Here is a 22,210-nt window from a genome sequence, read left to right on the forward strand (position 1 = left end):
GAAAACCCTAAAGAATCTGTTGGAAAACTATCTACAGCAAAGTTGCAGGGTACAAAATCAATCTACAAAATTCAGTTGCATTTCTGTATGCTAATAATGAACTAACAGAAAGAGAGCTCAAAAAGATAATGCCATTTACAATTGCATCAAAAAGAATGAAATACCTAGAAATAAATCTTACCAAGGAGGTGAAGGACCTATACAATGAGAACTACAAGACACTAGTGAAAGAAATCCATGATGACATAAAGAAATGGAAAGATATCCCATGCACATGGATTGGAAGAATAAACATAGTTAAAATGTCTATATTACCTAAAGCAATCTACAGATTCAATGCAATCCCAATCAGAATCCCAATGACATTCTTCACAGAAATAGAAAAAAGAATACTAAAATTTATATGGGGCAACAAAAGACCCCGAATAGTTAAAGAAATCCTAAGAGAAAAGAACAAAGCAGGAGGCATCACAATCCCTGACTTCAAAACATACTACAAAGCAATAGTAATCAAAACAGCATGTTACTGGTACAAAAACAGACACACAGATCAATGGAACAGAATTGAAAGCCCAGAAATAAAACCACACATATACGGGCAGCTAATTTTCAACAAAGGTGCTAAGAACATACAATGGAGAAAGGAAAGTCTCTTCAATAAATGGTCCTGGGAAAACTGGACAGCCACATGCAAAAGAATGAAAGTGGACCATGTGCTATCGCCATTCACAAAAATTAACTCAAAATGGATCAAAGACCTGAAGGTGAGACCTGAAACTATAAAACTCATAGAAGAAAATATAGGCAACATACTAGTTGACATTGGTTTTAAAGGAATCTTTTCGGATGGCATGCCTACCCAGACTAGGGAAACTAAAGAAAAAATAAACAAGTGGGACTTTATCAGATTAAAGAGCTTTTATAAGACAAATGAAACCAGAATCAAGATGAACAGACAACCAACCAGCTGGGAGAGAATATTGGCAAAACATATACATCTGACAAGGAGTTGATCTCCATAATATATAAAGAACTCACACAACTGAACAACAAAAAAACAAACAACCTGATCAAAAAATGGGCAGAGGAAATGAACAGACACTTCTCCAAGGAAGATATACAGATGGCCAATAGGCACATGAAAAGATGTTCAACATCACTAATCATCAGGGAAAGGCAAATCAAAACAACACTAAGATACCACCTCACGCCCGTTAGAATGGCTATAATCACCAAGACGAAAAACAACAAGTGTTGGAGGGGATGTGGAGAAACAGGAACCCTCATACACAGCTGGTGGGAATGCAAACTGGTGCAGCCTCTATGGAAAACGGTATGGAGATTCCTCAAAGACTTAAAAATAGAGATGCCCTATGACCCAGCCATCCCACTACTGGGAATCTATCCAACGAACCCGAAATCAACAATCCAAAGAGGCTTATGCACCCCTATGTTCATTGCAGCATTATTCACCATAGCCAAGAAGTGGAAGCAACCTAAGGGTCCCTCGTCTGACGACTGGATTAAGAAAATGAGGTATATATATACAATGGAATACTACTCAGCCATAAAAAAAGACAAAATCGTCCCATTTGCAACAACATGGATGGGCCTGGAGCGTATTATGTTAAGTGAAATAAGCCAGAAAGAGAAAGACAAACACTGTATGATCTCACTCATATGTGGAATATAAACCAACACATGGACAGAGAAAACTGTACTGTGGTTACCAGGGGCAGTGGGGGTGGGGGGTGGGCACAAGGGGTGAAGGGAGTCATATATATGGTGATGGACAAACAAAAATGCACAACCCAAAATTTCACAATGTTAAAAACCATTAAAACATCAATAAAATAAATAAATAAATAAATAAATAAATAAATAAAGTTTGAAAAAGCATATAATGTAGAGTTTGGAAAAGAATTTGGCAAATTACATAAAATTAATACTACTAATAATGATTACTTACTTTTATTTGGCCTTTATGTCATGGCAGGCATAAAACCTGTGGCTCAGTATTTAAAGTATTATTTGTTATGATTCTGATAATGACCATGAGATATACGTATTCTTATTTTAAATATAAGCTAGCTCAGTCTTTTAAAAGTTAACTAATTACTCATGGCAATACAACTATTAAGACTAATATAGATGATTTCCTTCCAGTAATGGGCAAAGTCTCCCACAGGGAGTGACCAGAAAACTTGAATTAGATAGAAAAAAGAGGAAAAATGCCTGTTTGAAGGCATTGGAGAACTAATGTAAACATAAAGAATTATTGGGCCAAAGTCTTAGAGAAGAAAGAAACCTAAAATCATGAACCTGGCTTTTGGGACTCCTTTTACTCTGTAGGTGTCTGATTTGGACTATTCTGATTGAAGAAGAGGTAATTAAGAGGCTGAGCAGTTGGGGAGAACTCTTGACTGACTGATAAGGCAAAGGAAATCAGAGCCTAAATACTAGGAGAGGAACCCTGGTTACCATGCTTGTTTGGGACAAAGGAGAAATATATTCTAAGAGTAACGATAACTGGAAATAAATTGACCATCACAACCTGAGACTCAGCTTCAAATTATCTTAATGGATTGGTGTTTTCCCATGCCAGAATAACAGAAGTAAAAAGGAATAAGGATGCGTGCAAAGAATTGATTATAATAAAAATTCGTGTAGGCTGGATAAGGAAAGAAGTGTGGATATGAAGGGGCTGTAGAACCCTGGAAAGCTGACAAATAGGTGAAAATTGCAAGTGGGGTAGGTATGGCGAGGAGTAAGAGAGTATGCCAAAGAGTTTTTAATGGAATCCTTAGAGATTATTTTTTGGAGGGAATGCTTTTAGTTTAAGAAAGAAGCCTAAGTTAAAACCAGAGAGTGGGAAGATAGAGGGCAAGACCAAAAGATGGGATGTCCAGTTTCTAAGAGGCCAGATTATTTAAAAGTTATTTTACACAGTATTGCATACTTCAAAGATTATAATAAAATTAATATTGAATTAACTTGAAACTATGATCTTTAAACCTCATGGATTTTAGAGAGAAGGAAAGAACAATTATCTGGAGGAACAAAGAGAACATCTACCCTGATGTCAGGACCAATGGAAAGGGTACCTATATGGCTGAAGGGCAGTTTGCTCAATGGAAATCTAGATTTCATTTAGATGAGAAGTTGGGAAATTTCAGAGAAGAGGTTGAGGATATAGGGGATGACAGACTGATGACAGACTGTGAGATCCAGAGGGCACAGTGGAAAAATTGGGGGGCTGGAAAGAGGTGAGAATTGGAGAAAGATTAGCAGATGCACAGGTCTAGAGATGACAGTCTTTTTAGTGATGGGACAGTCTTGATGGGAATTGTCCTGATAGTATCTTCAGTATTGATGTGGATATAGTGAGAATAGACTTATCTTGTGACATGTGGATCTCTGTGGCTCCCTCTTTACTTATAAATCATGAAATAAAATGTTTTTTTCTTGACATTAAATTATGTATAACCTAGTTTGGGATATAAATTACACACATAAAAAGAATACAAATATTACCCATATATTAAAATAGTATAAGAAGGTGAATTTAAGCCACACATCAACAAAATGCCAATATTGTGGTTACACAAAGAAGGTATTCTTCAAATCCATATATGTCTCTCCATCTCCATAACCCAATGTAATTCAAGCTATGATCAACTTTTCTGAGATTACTCCACAGTTTTATAAGTGATCATGGCATCAATTCTTGCCTGCTTTCATTTTTTTCATCCTGCAGCTAGAAAAATCTTTATGAAACACACATGATCATATAGTATTTCCTGCTTAAAAGACTGTCATAACTTCCAATGTACTTTTAGGACAAAAAAATCTTTCTTTCAACATGACTCAAATATTTCTGCAAAAGTTTACATTTACTCATTTCTCAAGCCTCATCTTTCTTTTCACTCCAAGTCGTTCTAACTATAGAAACCTTGCACTTGTGACTACTTCTGCCTCTTACCTCCCATCTTCTTCAAATTAACATCTTCATATCCATACCCAAGTCCAATCATCATTTCCAAAGAGAAACGTCCTTGTCCTCCCTGAGTACATCAATACCCTAATAGATGCTTGCGTGGTACCAAGTATCTCTCATTCATGACACTAGCTACCTTTGCAATGTTACATTTACTTGAATGCTATTTGATTAAAATCAGTCTTCTCTAGACTCTAAACTCTAGGATGACTCTTATAGGTTATGCTTCTCTTTTTGTCATTATTTCAGCAAGTCCCAGGCATGAATTTGGCTTATAGTTATAAAATCAGTTAATTGACTCATTAATCTTTTTATTCATTAATGATCTCTAAAAATAAAGCATTCAGTAAAACCCTACGGATTAGACAAAAAGCAGAAAGGACCAGGGTACATTCGCATGATAACTATTTAAGAGAGGAAAGGTAACACAGGGACCTCTACAATAGAAGAGAGGAAGAGATACATTAGAGAAGGTGATTTTAGGAATAAAATGGTAGCCTCCTGTATTTGAAACGTGGTCAGTGAAGAGAACAGATAATAAATAGGAAGAATCAATTCTGTTGTGAATTCTGCTTTTTTCACTGTGAGTAAACAAACCCTAACTTTGCCTTCCTCATGTTTCACATTTCCAACGTGTGCTGCATATTGAAGAAAGCAACCTACTTAGACTGGTCTTAAAGGTCACCTGCTTAGTGACCAGAAAATTCACTTATAGAAGAAACTTCACGTGCCAGTGATTTAGACCTGTTCCACTTTAAATGGAGCACTTGCAATGGCCCTGAAGAATGCTGTTCAAAGTGCAGCCTTTGGAGGCATTAGAGCCAAGGCAAAAGGTCACGCTGCTCTCCATTCACAATTCCCTTTGTTATATGAGTTTCAGAATTTCTCTTTCTCTTATTCTTTTTCCTAAAAGTCCCTGGTAAATTCATTTTGGAGTTCTCCTGGTATTTGAAAATATACCAAGAAAATATAGCTCTTTGAGGACATTTCAAATTATTAGAAGACATACTCAAAAAAGATTGTATTCTCTCTTATAGCTCTGAGATTAAATTCATCCTCTACATAATCCCTTATTGGTTATGAAATCAAGCTTTTATAATCTTGTGACAAAGAGAGAGAGATCAGAACTCATGCAACATTAATTTGCAGATATTAGTTTGCATGTCTCTGGAAAATCTTTCTTGGAAGTACACAAGTATTCTTGTAAAGGGTGATTAAATTTGAGTACATATTTGATTTTATGACTGCTGGATAATTTCTATTTATTCAAAAGCACAAGTTGCACAAAGATGTGACATTACCGTTATTAACTTTTGTACATCTTCCGGATTGCCTTATGAAAAACATTATTTTCCATTCTTTGATATATCTATGTTTTTGTTTATAGTGAGCCTTTTAGTTTCTCTTTATTTCTAAATAATGCATACTTTCCTCTATTTGTTAAGGAAATTTTAGATAGACTTGGTTTGGTGTATAATTTTTTTAGTATGCAAAACTAAGAAATATACGTTAGGCAAAAACTAAAATAGCCCTTTGTAGACTGAACTGAGATTGAATTATATGTTATCAAAATTGATGGTAATTAAAACAGAGAGGGCACTGTTCAAACTGCCTCACATAGGGTATGAACTAAGAAATATAAATTCCAGCACTTAAATGATACACTTTTACAGATTTGAGTGATTCTAGCTGTCTACGTCTTCATTCACATTATATTCTCTTCTGTTTAACATCAAGACACTTTTTACAAATGCCAGCATCCGTTCATATATCTGTCTGACCTGTGGCTTGAAGTGAGATCAAGCATTCTGGTTAGAATGTAAACTAAAACAGATCAAAACATCTAAGGATTCTGGTCAGATACCACGCAATTAGTTCATGTACAGTCTTGGTGTTTTATCCAAGGTCCATATACATTTATTTTAGTTAATTTTTAAAAATTTATATTGAGTGTTCTTCTTCATTTCCTCATAGTTCCCAAAACTTCATATGGCTGTGCATATCTACTTGGAGCTTAGCACATACTTATACAAAATACCCAAAAACTGTACTGTTCAGATAAACTCGGCGAGAGTCTAGACATGTGTTGTTGGAGTGGAATCAGTGGTGTGCAGGAGATGCTCGTATCAGCTTGAGAGAGTGGATTGTGTGCAACTCTTTATAATCGTACTTTAGGTGTTTTCACATTGGTGGCTTAAATCAGATCTGATGGAAACACCAAGGAAATCATAAAAAAACTATGAAATATATATATATACACATACACACACACAGAGAGGTTAAAAGCAATGTGCAGGATACTCATAGTTAACAGTTTTATATATGCTCACTTGGAATTTTTAAATATAATAATTTGGGAAAAATAACAAAAAATTTTTTGATTCTAAGTACTCGCTCACCATCCCCACTACTAATCCACTAGTACAAACCACTCTCAGTCTCTCACCTGGATTAGAGTAAAAGCGTCCTATCTAATCTCCCTGCTTCTTACCCCTCTTCAGAGAACAACCACAGTCCTCCTTTTTTTAAAAATTATTTTATTGAAGTCATATTGGTTTATAATATTGTGTAAATTTCAGGTGTACATTATTATATATCAGTTTCTGTATAGACTGCATCGTGTTTACCACCAGAAATGAAAAAACAAAGAAAGTCATCCTTTTAAACAGAAATAATATTACTCTTCTGCTCAAAACTGCCCAATGGCTTCCTAATCCACCAAGAATAAAATCTGAAGTCTTCAATCTGGCCCAAAATATTTTACATAGTCTAGCCCCTGATAATTTGCTTACCTTGTCCCCTATCAATTTATCCCTCATTTGCTATTTTCCTACTACATGGAAAATAGGACCATCTTTGGCTGTTCTTCTGCCTAAATGCTTTTTTCCAAATAGCTTATGACATACTCTCCCCTTCTTTGTTTTTTTTACACACATGTCTACCTTCTTAGGGCCTTCCTTAATAATCTCATTTGATTAACAAACTACTCATTAACTCTCTCCTCATTACATTGTTTAATTTGCTTTATAACTTTTCATGGTTATCATCTGGTGACCTATTATATATCTATTAGCTTGTTTATGGTCTATCTCCCACCTCTATAATGTAACCTCCTCGGTGAGCAACAGCTTATTTGCTTTGTTCATAGCTGCAATATCAGAACAGTGCCTGACGTGTATTAGTGCGTCATAAATAATTTTTGAAGGGATGAATATGTTCTTATACTAATGAGTCAGGAAATACACTGAAAATCGCATGTTCAGTTACCGCATATCCCTAGATCTCTCATAATCCAATGTGTAATACAATATTTTATACATTGAAAGACATGGAAAATAAAATAATTTATTGACAAAATACTGGAGAGATTATTTAAAATCTAGAACAGGGGTTGGCAAACCTTGGCCCTTGGATTGTACTAGTATGACCTGAGAGCTAAGAATGGTTTTTTTTGTTCTGTTTTTTCGTGAGGAAGATTGGCCCTGAGATAACGTATGTTGCCAATCTTCCCCTTTTTGCTTGAGGAAGACTGTCGCTAAGCTAACAGCTGTGCCAATCTTCCTGTTTATGTGGATACACCACAGCATGGCTTGATAAGCGATGCTTAGGTCCGCACCCGGGATCCAAACCTGCGAACCCTGGGCTGCCAAAGCGGAGCAGATTAACTTAACCACTATGCCACCGGGCTGGCCTCTAAGAATGTTTTTTAAATGTTTTAATGGTTAAAATAATTCAAAAGAAAGGTAATACGTTTTGCCAAGTAAAAATTATATGAAATTCTAATTTTAGTATGCATAAGTAAAGTTTTATTGAAACACAGCCATGTTTGTTTATACATTGCCTTTTTTTCATCCTAAAACACCAGAGTTAACAAGTTGCAACCAAAAGTAAACGGCTCACAAAGCGTGAAATGTTTATTACTTGCCCCATTAAAGAAAAAGTTTGCTGACTTTTGGTCTAGTAGATATTCAAATGATTCATACCTGACCTAATTAAGTTCAATCTTTATACTATCTCTTCATTTTGGTTGTTCACCTTACCTGCTATATTGTGGGAAGCACCAATTCGGATTCCAGTTCAAATGTTATATCACCAGCAGGAGGTGATTACATTTTTAGGAGTACTGCTAATTTTAATCATTGTAATCACATTTTATGACTATAATTAAATAGGTTGAATGAAGTGAGATCTCATGTAGCTAATAGAAACAAAGATATAAAATATTCCCCAGACATTTGCAGTTTAACTATAATTATATCACTCTATACATTGGGGCAAAAATATGATAACAAAACCAAAAGATTGCTGCTATTTTTCTTTCCTTTACTAGGTAAATAATTATAACCAGCTTTAATAATTCATTCCACAGAAACAAGTGTTGGAGGATGATTCAGAGAGCAATTTCTGAGATCAAGATTTACAGATCCACTTTTGCAACAGTACAGGACCTACCTTCTATTTTAGTATTCATTCTGTCCTTTCACACTGTTATAATACTTGCGATGAGCCGTGTTTAAATCTGGTATACTGCCTGTGATCCATGACCTGTTACTTAGACATTGTGACAAATGCATTGTTTAACAGAGCCTACAATGTCCTATTTACTTTGTGGATATTTTAGTCCCTTTACTATAATTTTAAAATATTTATTAAAAGGTTGTGCATCTTTCCCAAGACTATTGTGTTTATCTAAGAATATATTTCACATGCTTAATAAGACTTTTACAGTTTAAAAGCACTTTCATTTTAATTTTCTCCTATTACCTCTATAAGAACTCTGACAGATATTTTTTTGGGGGGAGGGGTATGATCTTTATTCTGCTTATCCATCAGAGTAGAAATAGCATCTGTACAAAACCAAATGTTTGTTACTGTAACTTCTGAATCATAATTAAAGTACTGTTTTTTTTAATAGTCAACTCAATCAAAACCGACTACTTCAGAATCAATAGCTTCTTTGAAGCCATAGTAATACTTAAAAATGATTAAGACTCAAATGCAAAAATTTGGTTGAGTGGAAAGCTAATTCAACTTCCAACCTGTGTTTTTCACAGAGATACAGTCCACTGGAATCACCAACACTGGGCAGCTACTAGAGTATTTAGAATGCTGAGAGAATACAGAACCCAGATATCCTTTAGACAGTCTTCTGTTGTCCTTTTTCCCAATCAGAGATGTGTGGGTATGTGGAATGACAGCAACTGTAGCTTTGATGAGAGAGTCCAACTCTTCATCTCCACATGCAATTGACTAGGAGTAATACTCTTTACCTTTAAGTCTTTTCATGCATTTCCTGCCAGTTCAAGTGGCTGGGCAGTAAGGTACTCCAGGATGGCTACACTGTACACAGTGATGTGTGATGCCCATACATCAATGGCTGGCCGCCCTATATGTCAGGTGTCATGAATATTGCCAACTGGGAACTGCAAGCTGGTTCTCTGTGAGCAGGAAACCACCTTTGTCTTGGCCTTTCTGGAGTCCTTCCCAACCTCATCACCAGCCATTTCAAATTCTGCTGAAGCTCCAACTAGCAAGGCAGACAAAGAGCTAGTCAGATACCTAGCGATCTTATTGTCTACTCCTTCGTCGCACCAGGGTTCAAACTGCCAGATATTTTGATCAGTATTCTTATGTTCATTTTCCTAATTAGGAAAATGCAATTGTAAAGCTTATGATTTAGAAAAAGACATACAGTTTTAAGTGGAGAAAAAAGACTAGAATTTAGGTGGTTTTGTCTCCTAAACAAGTGTTCTTCCAGTAAAACTCACCACTTAACTTTCCTTGGAGAACTGACCATATCTCTAGGAATTCAACACAGGTTTTTGACTTCTGGTTCCAGCATCAACATGTGAAGAGCTTGCAAGTCATCACTCACGTCCTCACAGAAGAAAAATCTGAACAAATTGAAAATGACTTTCCTTGAACCCATCAGAAAACAGGACAAACTGCCACCCTGAAATATGCACAGACAGGTAAATCCAGAGTTACAGTCAAGATCTGCTTACCTGGAGCAGAAGCCACCACAGCCATAAACGGGTAAGAACAATTAAATGGTAATTTGACAAATGGCTGGAGTTTGAGTGTGGACTAGCTTGTGAGTGAGAGTCTCCAGGGCCATAGTCTTAGGAGGCTCCATATTTTATGGGTTTTATCTCCAGGAACCCCACCAAGTTCTCACGGTGAAGAGCCAAGAGAGATCCTCTCGTGGCTCTAGCAGGAGTAGAAGATTAATCATTGTGAAATACACTCACAGAATTATCCATCACAAAGACCTACTCTGGAGAGAAAAGACATTACTAGAGTCCTATCCATCCCGGAGGAGGGGCAAATCTCTCAGTCTGGCTCCTCTAGCTTTCCTGTCTCGTCTAAGGGAAGATGGACTAAGAAACACTTGTAACAATCACAGCCCAAGGAGAAAGCCCATTAAAGAGTGAGATTTAGTAACAAAATTATAGAATCTAACCCTCCCCCACACCTTACCAACGGAGCTCCAGTATAATAAAGTTGGATTACAGCTGAGAGAGCTGCAAGATGCAGGATCTATCTGAGGAAGAATTTTTATGGAAGCCCAAAGTCAAAAGTAGAGATAAAAACAAGGACATCAGAGAAATTTCAAGGCTCTGGCAGCCACAGAGTTTGTTTGCTACAACAAACATTAAACACAGACTAACTCCTAGCCAGACTGATACAAAACCTCACACTAAACCCTATTATCTCAGTTCCTGTTACCTAATATATCATAGCCGGCTTACAACAAAAAATTAAAAGACATGCTAAAAGGCAAAGAAAAAACAAAGTTGAAGAATGAGACAAAGCAAGCATCAATACCAGACTCAGATATGACACAGATTTTGAAATTTTCAGACAAAAATTTAAAATAACTATGATTAATATATTAAAAGCTCTAATGCAAAAAGTAAATAATATACAAGAACCAATGAATAATGTAAGTTGAGAGACAGAAACTCTAAAAACAAATCATAAGGAAATGCTAGAAATCAAAAACACTGTAATAGAAATGAAGAATTCGTTTGACGGGCTTATCAGTAGACTGGACACAACCAAGGAAAGAATCAGTGAGCTTGAGGGTAGATCAATAGAAAATTCTCATGCCAAATTTGGCTTTCTCCACCTGACTTATATCACTTAGCATAATACCCTCAAGGTCCATTCATGTTGTCGCAAATGTCAAGATTTCATCTCTATTGTGGCTGAGCAGTATTCCATTGTATATATATATATACCACATCTTCTTGATGCATTCGTCCATTGATGGGCACTTAGGCTGGCAATTGTGAATAATGCTGCAGTGAACGTAGGGGTCAAATATCTTTTTTTTTTTTTTTTGGAGAGGAAGATTGGCTCTGAGCTAACATCTGTTGCCAATCTTCCTCTACTTTATATATGGGACACCACTGCAGCATGACTTGATGAGAGGTGTGCAGGTCCGCAACCGGAATCTGAACCCACAAAGCCCAGGCTGCCAAAGGAGAGCGCATGAACCCAACCACTAAGCCACTGGACGGGCCCTCAAATATCTTTTTGAATTAGTGTTTTCATGTTCTTTGTATAAATACCCAGCAGTGGAATAGCTGGGTCCTATGGTAGTTCTATTCTTAATGTTTCGAGGAAACTCCATACTGTTTTCCATAGTGGCTGCACCAGTTTGCAGTCCCACGAGCAGTGTATGAGGGTTCCCTCTTCTCCATATCCTTTCCAACACTTGATATTTCTTGTCTTATTAATTATAGCCATTCTGACTGGCGCGAGGTGATATCTCATTATGGTTTTGATTTGCATTTCCCTAATAATTAGTGATGTTGAACATCTTTTCATGTGCCTGTTGGCCATCTGTATATCTTCTTTGGAAAAATGTCTATTCAGGTCCTTTGCCCATTTTTTAATTGGATTGTTTGTTTTTTTGTTATTGAGTTGTGTGAGTTCTTTATAAATTTTGGTTATTAACCCCTTATCAGATATATGATTTGCAAATATCTTCTCCCAATTGTTAGTTGTCTTTTCATTTTGTTGATCGTTTCCTTTACTGTGCAGAAGATTTCTAGTTTGATGTAGTCCCATTTGTTTATTTTTTCTTTTGTTTCCCTTGCCTATGATTTCACTCATAAGTGGAAGAAAAAACAACAACAGCCACAAACACATAGATATAGAGATTAAATTGGTGGTTATCAGAGGCGGAGGGAGGAGGGGTAAAGGAGTAAAAGGCCACATGTGTACAGTGACGGTGGTGAACATGATGTAGTCTACACAGAAACTGAAATATAACAATGTACACCTGAAATTTATATAACATTATAAACCAATGTTACCTCAATAAAAAATAAATAAACTTTAAAAAAGAAAAAGAAAAAAAAAAGAGAAAATTCCCATACTGAAATGTAAGAATTCTATTACTATGGAATAAGGGGAGAAGTGACACTGGGAGCTAACTGCCACTTTCTGCTACTTAGGTGCTCAAAAGTGGTGATATGAATTGATACAAAAAGCAGCAACTACAATGCTTAATTAGATTACAGAAAGGATTGTGAAATTAATGACTTATACAATTGTGCAATTGCCCTTTAAAAATGCCCTGAACTTTTCTTTAGTGGCATCAGAGTCTTCAGCGTAGTCTGTGTGTCTTATGCTATTATTTGCTCTTTTTTTGACACATCTTAACATTTTATTATTTTTCCTCTCTTTTCTTGTTAGATAATTCTGTATTTAGTTTTATAATACTATGTGTATCATTTAAAATATTTCATGCTCTAATAGTCAATGTTTTTAAATTCAGTTCTTTAATAAAAATATACAAAACAAATTAAACACACATGCACACACGCATGATACCTTGAGTGAGGTGTAATGTTTTATTCATGAGAATAGAATTAGCATGGTATGAGTCAGGGTTCAATGTGGAGAGAGAAACCACACAATAAGTTGAACAGAGAAAGTTTATGATGACCAATTATTAACCAAGGGGAAATTGCTAATAATAGTTAAAGACAACTGCAGAGTTGCTAAAGGCGCTGCAGAGAATAGTCTGGGATCCAAACATAGTATTCCTTGACACTAATGGGCAACAGCAACACCATCTGTATAAAAATACAGTAATTGCAGATACAGGGAATAACCACTACCTCTAGGGTTGAGATAGAGTGCCTACAGAAGGACTGCCGCTCCACTAGTCAGGGTTGGAATTCAGAAGTTGTTGGAGAAGGCACAGACATGGCTTACTAGATGGTGGACAATTTGCTGAGGTGCCTCACTAGGAATTCCTGAAAAATCATGCTCTGGGGTGTCAGAGAAACCGGTTCAACTTAGAACTCCCTGTAAAGTCACCTGAGGGGATGCTGAGGGAGGGCACTTACAGGACAGGTCTCACCTATGGCGGTTCATTGCAAAGCTGCTGGAAAACTTACCAGGGGAGTCTGCTGGGCCCTGGGTGTGGTTGACTGCAAGTGCTGTAGAAACTGGCGCACTTCCACGCACACCATTCTACACACATTTGAACTTCCAAACAGCGTTAAAACCACTATATTTTCCCAACTAACAAGACATGGTTATTCTTTATGCAAGTGAAGAAGTTCTTATGCTTTTCCCAACAAGATGAGACACACGACACCAACCTCATTGTATTCAAGGCTATTGATAGATTAATTACTCCTCAAATTTATCACAGTATCACTGAATACTGTTACATAAAGAAGAAATGTAATGTTGCTCTCCAACAACTTGTATATAAAATAAAAATAGGAAGGAGAGCAAAGAAGAAAATAGGTAGCAAACACAAATAAATATAAATAAATATAAATATGCAGGTTAACTACAGCTCTCACTGCTGCTACATTTGGTCTCAAAGTCATAATAGATAACTGTGAGTTCCTTCTTCTACTACCTGTTTCATATTTCTCCTATCCTCAGCCAGAATTCAGCTGCTTAGGGTTCTTCACCTAGTGGGGTGACCCAATTCTTTATTCTTAAAGGTCTGAGTCCTCCTGCTATTTTTTGGGCGCTGAAGATTTTCCATTAAGTTTTACTGTTGGGCATGGAAGTGCTAAGAGGTGCTGCAGAGAATAGTCTGGGATCCAAACATAGTATTCCTTGACACTAATGGGCAACAGCAACACCATCTTTCCTTGGTAGTTGGAATCAATGACTCCAGCCTGTAGAGAAACTCCTTTCTGTCTGTTGGTTCAGTGGCATAAGGAGCTGAAATATCCAGGTGAAATATCCTCATTTTCCAATTCAATGAAACCACTGTTGGAACCCTGCTTGAAATACTACCCACTTAGGGACAGAGTCTTCTAAACCAGAAGAGCTCAAGTTGCCTTAATAGAAAGTTTACCCAAGTGTGTTATTGTGTATAATAGTGAGAGAAGCCATTCCCATTGCCACCTCTTGTTTCTCAGACCCAGGTATTCTGGCTTTAGAGTGATAGAATCATATGATGATAGAATCATATCATGATTTTGAATCATATGATGATTCAAAATATATGCTACATCCTATAAGACAGAACTACATCCTTTCACGGTATTGTCTCCCAAATGATGATCTAACTGAGACTTTAGTAAGCCATTCCACCTCTCAATTAGCCCAAACACTTATGGCTGATGTGCAATGTAGCAAGAAAAATTAATATCATGAGCCAGAGCTTATAGGTGCATTTCCTTTTCTATGAAATTAATTCATTGATTAGACACAATATTGGGCAGAATAACATGACTGTGGGTAAGCACTCTATGAGTCCATAAATAGTGGTGCTAGCAGTCGACTGATGGTGATGCTAGGCAAGGAAGGCAAATCCATATCCAGAATATGTGTCTATTCCAGGGAGCACAAATCTCTGTTCCCTAAATAACTGAAGAGGTGCAATGTAAGTAACCTGCCACAAGGTGGCTGTCTGTTCTGCCTGGATAATAATGCCACTTTGGCTCAGTGTCAGTTTCTACTTTGACAAATTACATACCCAGCAGTAGTGCTGGCCAGGACAGCATTGATAAGTGGAATACCAACTTGTTGAGCCCACGCCTAACCTCCATCCCCAGCAGTATGGCCGCTCTGTTCATTTTTCCACTTGTATAGCCTACTTTGTAGTGTATGCTTCTTGGTGGGTGTTCTCATGGACAGAAATATCTCCACAGTCTGTACATTTACTGACAGTTCCATCCATAGACCTTTTCCTCAGACTTTTTGTCCCTCAATCTTCCAATGCTCTTCCTTCCAATCCTTGTTAAAGCAGCAAAACCATAAGGAGGAATTATTTTACCAATGTCCCTCAAGGACACTCAGGGTTGTAGTGCTGCCACTGTCTACGTTTGGTTAATACCAGCATATTACACAGATACATCTGTAACCTAGACTTGAGTTTTATTTTGTTTTGTTTTCTTCCTCAGTCAACTGGTCACAAGAAATGCCTCATGGGGCCATAGCAGTATAGAATTTTAAGAAGAGGTAATGGAAGACGAATCAGTGTCAAAAGAGTCTGAGTCATATGTTCATGCAACATATCTGCTTCTTCCAGATCTGCCTCAGTTTGTTATATAACATTTACATTTAATAACAGATTGCAGGAGAGCTCTAGCTGCATGGTCACTTGATATCTCATGTTTATGTTATCTACCCAGGCCCAGTAGCAGGCAAGAAACTCAAGAGGATAATAGTTATCTGCAGAAGAAGGCATAGATTTGCTACCAAATCCTAAAGACCTGTGTTGTGATTCTCCATTTTGTACTTGCCAGAGGCTCCATACAGGATTCCTATTTGCCTTGAATAGAACAGAAAAGAGAGCTCAGAAATAGAGCCACATCAAACTGTCAACTGATCTTTGACAAAGGAACAAAGGCAATACAATGGAGCAAAGATAGTCTTTTCAATAAATAGTGCTGGAACAATCGGACATCCACATGCAAAAAAATGAATCTAGACACAGATCTTACATGCTTCACAAAAATTAACTCAAAATTGGTTATAGACCTAAGTGTAAAATGCGAAACTGTAAAACTCCCAGAAGATAACATAAGATTAAACCTAGATGACATTGGGTAAGTTGATGACTTTTTAGATACAACACCAAAGGCATGATCCATGAAAGAAATAGCTGATAAGCTGGACTTTATCAAAATTAAAAACTTCTGCTAAGCAATAGACAATGTAAAGAGAATGAGAAGATAAGCCACAGACTGGGAGAAAATATTTGCAAAAGATATATCTAATAAAGGACTGTTATCCAAGATATACAAAGAACACATAAAACTCAACAACAATACAAAAAAATATCCAATTAAAAAATGGACCAAAGAGGGCCAGCCTGGTGGCATAGTGGTTAAATTTGTGTGCTCTGCTTTGGAGGCCCAGGGTTTGCAGGTTCAGATCCGGGGTGTGGACCTATGCACCACTTATCAAGCCATGCTGTGGCAGGCATCCCACATGTAAAGTAAAGGAAGATGGGCACAGATGTCAGCCCAGGGCCACTCTTCCTCAGCAAAAAGAGGAGGATTGGCAAGGGATGTTAGCTCAGGGCTAATCTTCCTCACCCCCCCCCAAAAAAAAATGGACCAAAGAGGGGCTGGTCCCGTGGCATAATGATTAAGTTCATGTGCTCCGCTTCAGTGGCCCAGGCTTTGTGGGTTCAGACCTTGGGCATGGACCTACACACTGCACATCAAACCATGCTGCGGTGGTGTCCTACATATAATATGGAGGAAGACTGGCACAGATGTTAGCTCAGGGCCAATCTTCCTCAACAAAAACAAAAAAGCAAAAAAAAAACCCAAAGACCTTAACAGACACCTCACCAAAGAAGATATACAGATGGCAAATAGCATATGAAAAGATGCTCCACATCGCATGTCATTAGGGAAATGCAAATTAAAACAACAGTGAGATACTACTATACATCTATTAGAATGACCAAATTCCAGAACACTGACACCAAAGCTGGCAAGGGAGTAGAGACACAGGAACCCATATACATTGCTGGTGGGAATGAAGAATGTACAACCACTTTGGAAGACAATTTGGAGGTTTCTTACAAAGCTAAACATACTCTTAACATCACACTCCTTGGTATTTACCCAAAGGAGTTGAAAACTTATGTCCACAGAAAAACCTGGACGTGGATGTTTATAGCAACTTTATTCACAATTGCCAAAACTTGGAAGCAACCAAGATGCCCTTCAGTAGTTGAATGGATAAATAAACTGTGCTGCATCCAGAATGGAATATTATTCAGCACTAAAAAGAAATGAGCTATCAAGACACGAAAAGACACGGAAGACCCTTAAATGTATATTATTAAGTGAAAGAAGCCAAACTGAAAAGGCTACACACTATGTGATTCCATGTATTTGACATTCTAGAAAAGGCAAAATTATGGAGACAATAAAAAGATCAGTGGTTGCCAGGGGTGGTGAGGAGGAGTGGAAGGATGGAAAGGCAGAGCACAGAGGATTTTTAGGGCAGTGAAAATACTCTATATGATACAACAACAATGGCTACATGTCATTACACAGTTGTCCTAACCCACAGAATGTACAACACCAAGAGTGAAACCTAATGTCAACTATGGACTTTGGGTAATTATGATATGCCAATATAGGTTCATCAACGGTAACAAGTGTACAAATCTGGTGGGGGGTGTTGCTAATGGGGGAGACTATGCATGTGTGGGGGTAGCAATATGCAAAATTTCTGTACCTTCCTCTCAATTTTGCTGTGAACTTAAAACTGCTCTAAAAAATAAACTCAAAAAAAAAAAACAAAAAAACAAAACCTCACTGTAAACTCACCTGTAGAGATGCTAGCGATTCTGTCCATGGGAAAGTGCAGGATCTGTGGCATTCCACTTGAAAGCTGCCAAGGGAAATGCCAGAGGGATTTGCTGGCTGATGAGTGCTGCTTCCTGCTGCTGTATAAAGGAACCAGATAGCAAGGACATAGCAGCAGCAGCTGAACGCTAGAGAAAATATACTGTGCTGAAGTCAAGTGCTGGAGAAAGCTGTGCCCTTCAAGAAACTCACAGGGGAGAAAACCATGCACTTTCTTGAGCCAGGGGCGGGAGAAGGTGTGCTTTGCAGTACCCTAGAGCTGGAAGAGCTGAGTGCTGGTAAAAGCACACTGTAGAAATCTGGCAAGTGAGACAAACAGCTACCAAGAAGAGAAAGCCCCTTCCTCCTCCTGTGTCTCTCCAGCACACTCTACTAACATGGCTTAACATAGTGCCAGGTGTCAAAGGAGACGGTTTACATATCTACCTCCATTATCACAGAATAATCAAAAAGGGTGGTTTTGGGTACAAGAGGTAATAAATTTATAACACAGAAGCATTGTTATAGCATTGGCACAAGCATTAAATTACTTATTGCATGTTAAAATCTAAAGAGCCAAAATAGACTTCAATTGACTTTCTAAACATGCTCTAATGAGTAGGGCACTGACTTTGGTCAGTGGGGATACTAATTGTATCCCCTTCAGCAAGTTATTCTCGAAGCTTCAGTTCCTAAACCTTAAAATGTGCGGATATTATTATGTGTTATAAATTGTAGAGAACTATAAAAAATAAGTTGTCACTTCTTTAATCCTTATTATTGGAGAAATACTCCATGGGGGAACATCACAACAGTTCTTGAAGAGTCTTTGACATATGAAATAAATTAGATGTGCTTCCTTCACTCTTACTTTGGATTTTAAAATGTCTTCCAGATACAAAGGAACTAGACATCATCTTGAGCTCTTTCACTGCTTTAAAATATTATTTTCCTATTAGACTTTTTTCTGGGATAAGTGTGAAATCAATTGCAAATCATAATTTTGCTTCCTCTATACACACACATGTGCACACACACACACCCCTCCTCGTGTGTGTGTGTGTGTGTGTGTGTGTGTGTGTGTAGGAAACACAATATGTCATGTGTGTGTATGGAGGAAAAACACCCGTGTTATAACATTTTCTCATGTATTGCATTTAGGTATAACTTCTAGAAAAAAGGTCGTGATAATTGTGAGAAGGGTTATTTTTGACTTGACTCGGGTTTTAATGTGGTTTCCTTAACGGTTTGCCATTAAAAAAGATGTTCTCCATTGGTTTGAAAGAGACTTTTAGATCACTATGGGAACTACATTAATTTCCAAAGATTTTATTTTAATCACAAACAAATACTGAATTATTTCAAATGAACTACTAATCTTTATAAAGATACCCATTGATATTCACCTTGGTCTATCATTAGGATTAATTGCATTATTTAATTTGAAATTCTTGTTTCCTTTCTCTCCAAGGTTGGTTGGTCTGTTTATTTATTTACATTTTAATTCTAATATTTATTTAACTCAAATTACACATAAAAATATGGATGATACTTGCATTTATATTTGGTGTTGGTTTTTCACATCTTTTTATTTCTTCCACATTTTTCTCTTATTTAAAAAAATCTCTCTTTTATCTCTTGTTATATATCTATTTCATTTCTGCACAAAGTTAGAATATAACGTTCACAATATGTTAGATAATCTTTTGTTATTTTAAGAAATTAGTTTAAATTTATTTAAAAATGCTATTACTTCCTTCTGTATCCAGGATTTATCCTTCCTTCCTTTCTTCCTTCTCTCCTTCCTTCCTTCCTCTCTCACTTTCTTCCTCTTCTTCTCTCTCTCTCTCCTCCCTTCCTCTTTCATTCTTTCCTTTTGTTCTCTCTCTCTCCCTCCCTCCCTTTTTCTTTCTTTCTTGACTACTTTTTTTCTTTTTACCCTGTACTACTTTTTATCCTTGATTTTCTGATGGTGGAAATTTCTTTTGTTTTGTCTTTCTAACTTTTGTATTTTCTGACTTAACTTTTCTTCATTCTTTCTTATTTAATGAATCATTTAGTGGCAAATAGTTTCTTCAGATTACAGCTTTGTTCCCCTTTATTATTAAGATTCCTGTTTTCTTATTTTCTATGCAAACTACTTTTACACGCATTATTTCCTCTTTAATGCAACACATATTTATAAACTTATTTTACAGAGAATTTTTAGCCATAGAGACAGAGATTTTAATTTTTACATTGGTTATAAATGTATTGTTCATTTTATTTCAACATCTGCTACTCTTGGGAATTCATTGAAGATTTCATAATTGCCTAATATAGCACCTATCTTTGTAGTAAGTCAAATAGTCTTAAAATAAAATTCTACTACATTTATAATCATGTAAGAAATATTTCTAAAATAACTTTCCTGAGTGGAAGAAGAGGAGTGTAAATCTTATCCACTATTGAGTTACATTACTTAGAAGAGTGCTAAGCACATAATGAGCCCTAAATAAATATTATTTACTAGATTGTGTGATACAGTACTAATATTAACCTATAACGATTACTTTAAACTTAAGTATCATATGTTTCAGAATACCCTGATTATTACTTTTATTTCCATGCTTTGTTATAAGCTGATTATAATGTATTGAAATCTCCCTAAACAATTAAGCAATCTGCATTATTTTTGTATGTTAACATAAAATGATTTAAAAAGCTACACATGACTAATGTAGAAAACTTAGCCAATATATAAGTGTATCAAAATGTATTAATATTAACCACATATCTGCTTGTTTCCATGATCCAAGTGTAATTACTCTTAGCATTAAAGTTTGTATCTTCTCATGTATGCTTCTCATAATACAGAAATTACATATTCTTTCACCTATTTTTCATATTTTAAATTACATAAAAACTGCCTACAAGTAAATATTTGCCTAAAAAATTTTAATGTAGTGCCCTGTGCTCCTTTTTTTCTAAAAATACCTTAAACTGCATAATTTGGAATAGAGGATTCTTTTTTTTGGGAGGGACGAAGATCAGCCCTATGCTAACATCTGCCAATCGTCCTCTTTTTTTGCTGAGGAAGACTGGCCCTGGGCTAACATCCATGCCCATCTTCCTCCACTTTATATGGAATGCCACCATAGCATGGCTTGCCAAGCGGTGCGTCAGTGCACGCCCGGGATCTGAACCAGCCAACCCCGGGCAGCCACAGCGGAGCGCGCGCACTTAACCAATTGCGCCACCAGGCAGGCCCCTAGAATACAAGATTCTTTAGAACTGAAGAGATCCGCAGATCACGTGTATCTTTGTGTACAGGTGACTGTAGTAAAATGTATGTGAAACTGGTGGTTTTTAATATTTTGTATATAATTTGATCATTTAATGGTAATAGCATTAATATCTTCTAAGTAATAACTAATACTTCCAGATTTATCTTGTTATTTATTTTTAAAAGCAGCATAATCGTCCACACTACAAGTGTATAGCATATCTTATTTAATTATTCCACTCTTGATGGGCAATTCAATTGCTGCTTAGATTCTCTATTAAAAATATTTCTTCAACAAACAATGCGTAACATGAATGTCGTTGCATAGATTTCTGTAAGTGGAAGTGCCAGGTCTTAGGGTGTGAAATTTTGAAAATATTGGTAGGTACTTCCACTAGCCTATGTAGAAACTTTATGTGCATTTAAAAAACACACTAATTCTTATAGGTAGATGCAGCCCTGTCCCAGAACAGGAGGCTTGTCAAATGGAGTACAGGCTGCCTCTATTTCTCTCCTTGGCCTGAAATAATCGATCAAATAAACAACTTGCACATTTGTATATGGTGGCCCTACATATTGCACTCCCCAAATTGTGTGATATACTCTCCTGCTGATAATGTATGAGTATATCTTATCATTATCTTAATATGCATTTCCTTACCGTTACTAAGATTGACCATCTTTTTAAATATTCACTACCCTTTTGTCAATACGTGCTTTTTAAGCTACAGTTATTGGCAATTAATTCAATATTTCTTTGGTAATATTGCTTTGAAATATTAAGGTGAATGAGCCTACCTGTAGGTAAAATAGTAATCATTAAAGTGTTTTAAATATATTTGCATAGTAAAACTCATTTAACTAATAGTGTTGAATTGAATTCAGCTAAGAAATTTACAGGTTTTATTGTTAATTAATTTCTTTATCCATGCCATCAAATTCATTAAAAATTAGCAGATGGATACAATTAGCCATGATCGTGAAAACACATTACCAAGAATGCTATGCATTGTTAATTATTGGAACGGAAAGCTTAATCATGCTCATCAAAAATAATTGATAAGCTTGTTATATGTAGTTTTGCCCTATAAAATAATAGGAAATAAGATTTCCTGAAAAGTTCATTGGCATTTGAATGGA

The 22,210-nt window shown here is 36.5% G+C and overlaps 1 pseudogene; it reads right to left on the reverse strand.

Moving 5' to 3' along the window:
- Positions 1–9,019: 9,019 nt before the first annotated feature.
- On the reverse strand, positions 9,020–9,501 carry LOC147918032 (histone H2A.Z-like; annotated as a pseudogene).
- Positions 9,502–22,210: the final 12,709 nt, after the last annotated feature.

This window comes from Ceratotherium simum, chromosome 2 (genome assembly GCF_057802395.1).
Source record: "Ceratotherium simum simum isolate JZ-2026a chromosome 2, ASM5780239v1, whole genome shotgun sequence".
Taxonomy (NCBI): Eukaryota; Metazoa; Chordata; class Mammalia; order Perissodactyla; family Rhinocerotidae; genus Ceratotherium; species Ceratotherium simum.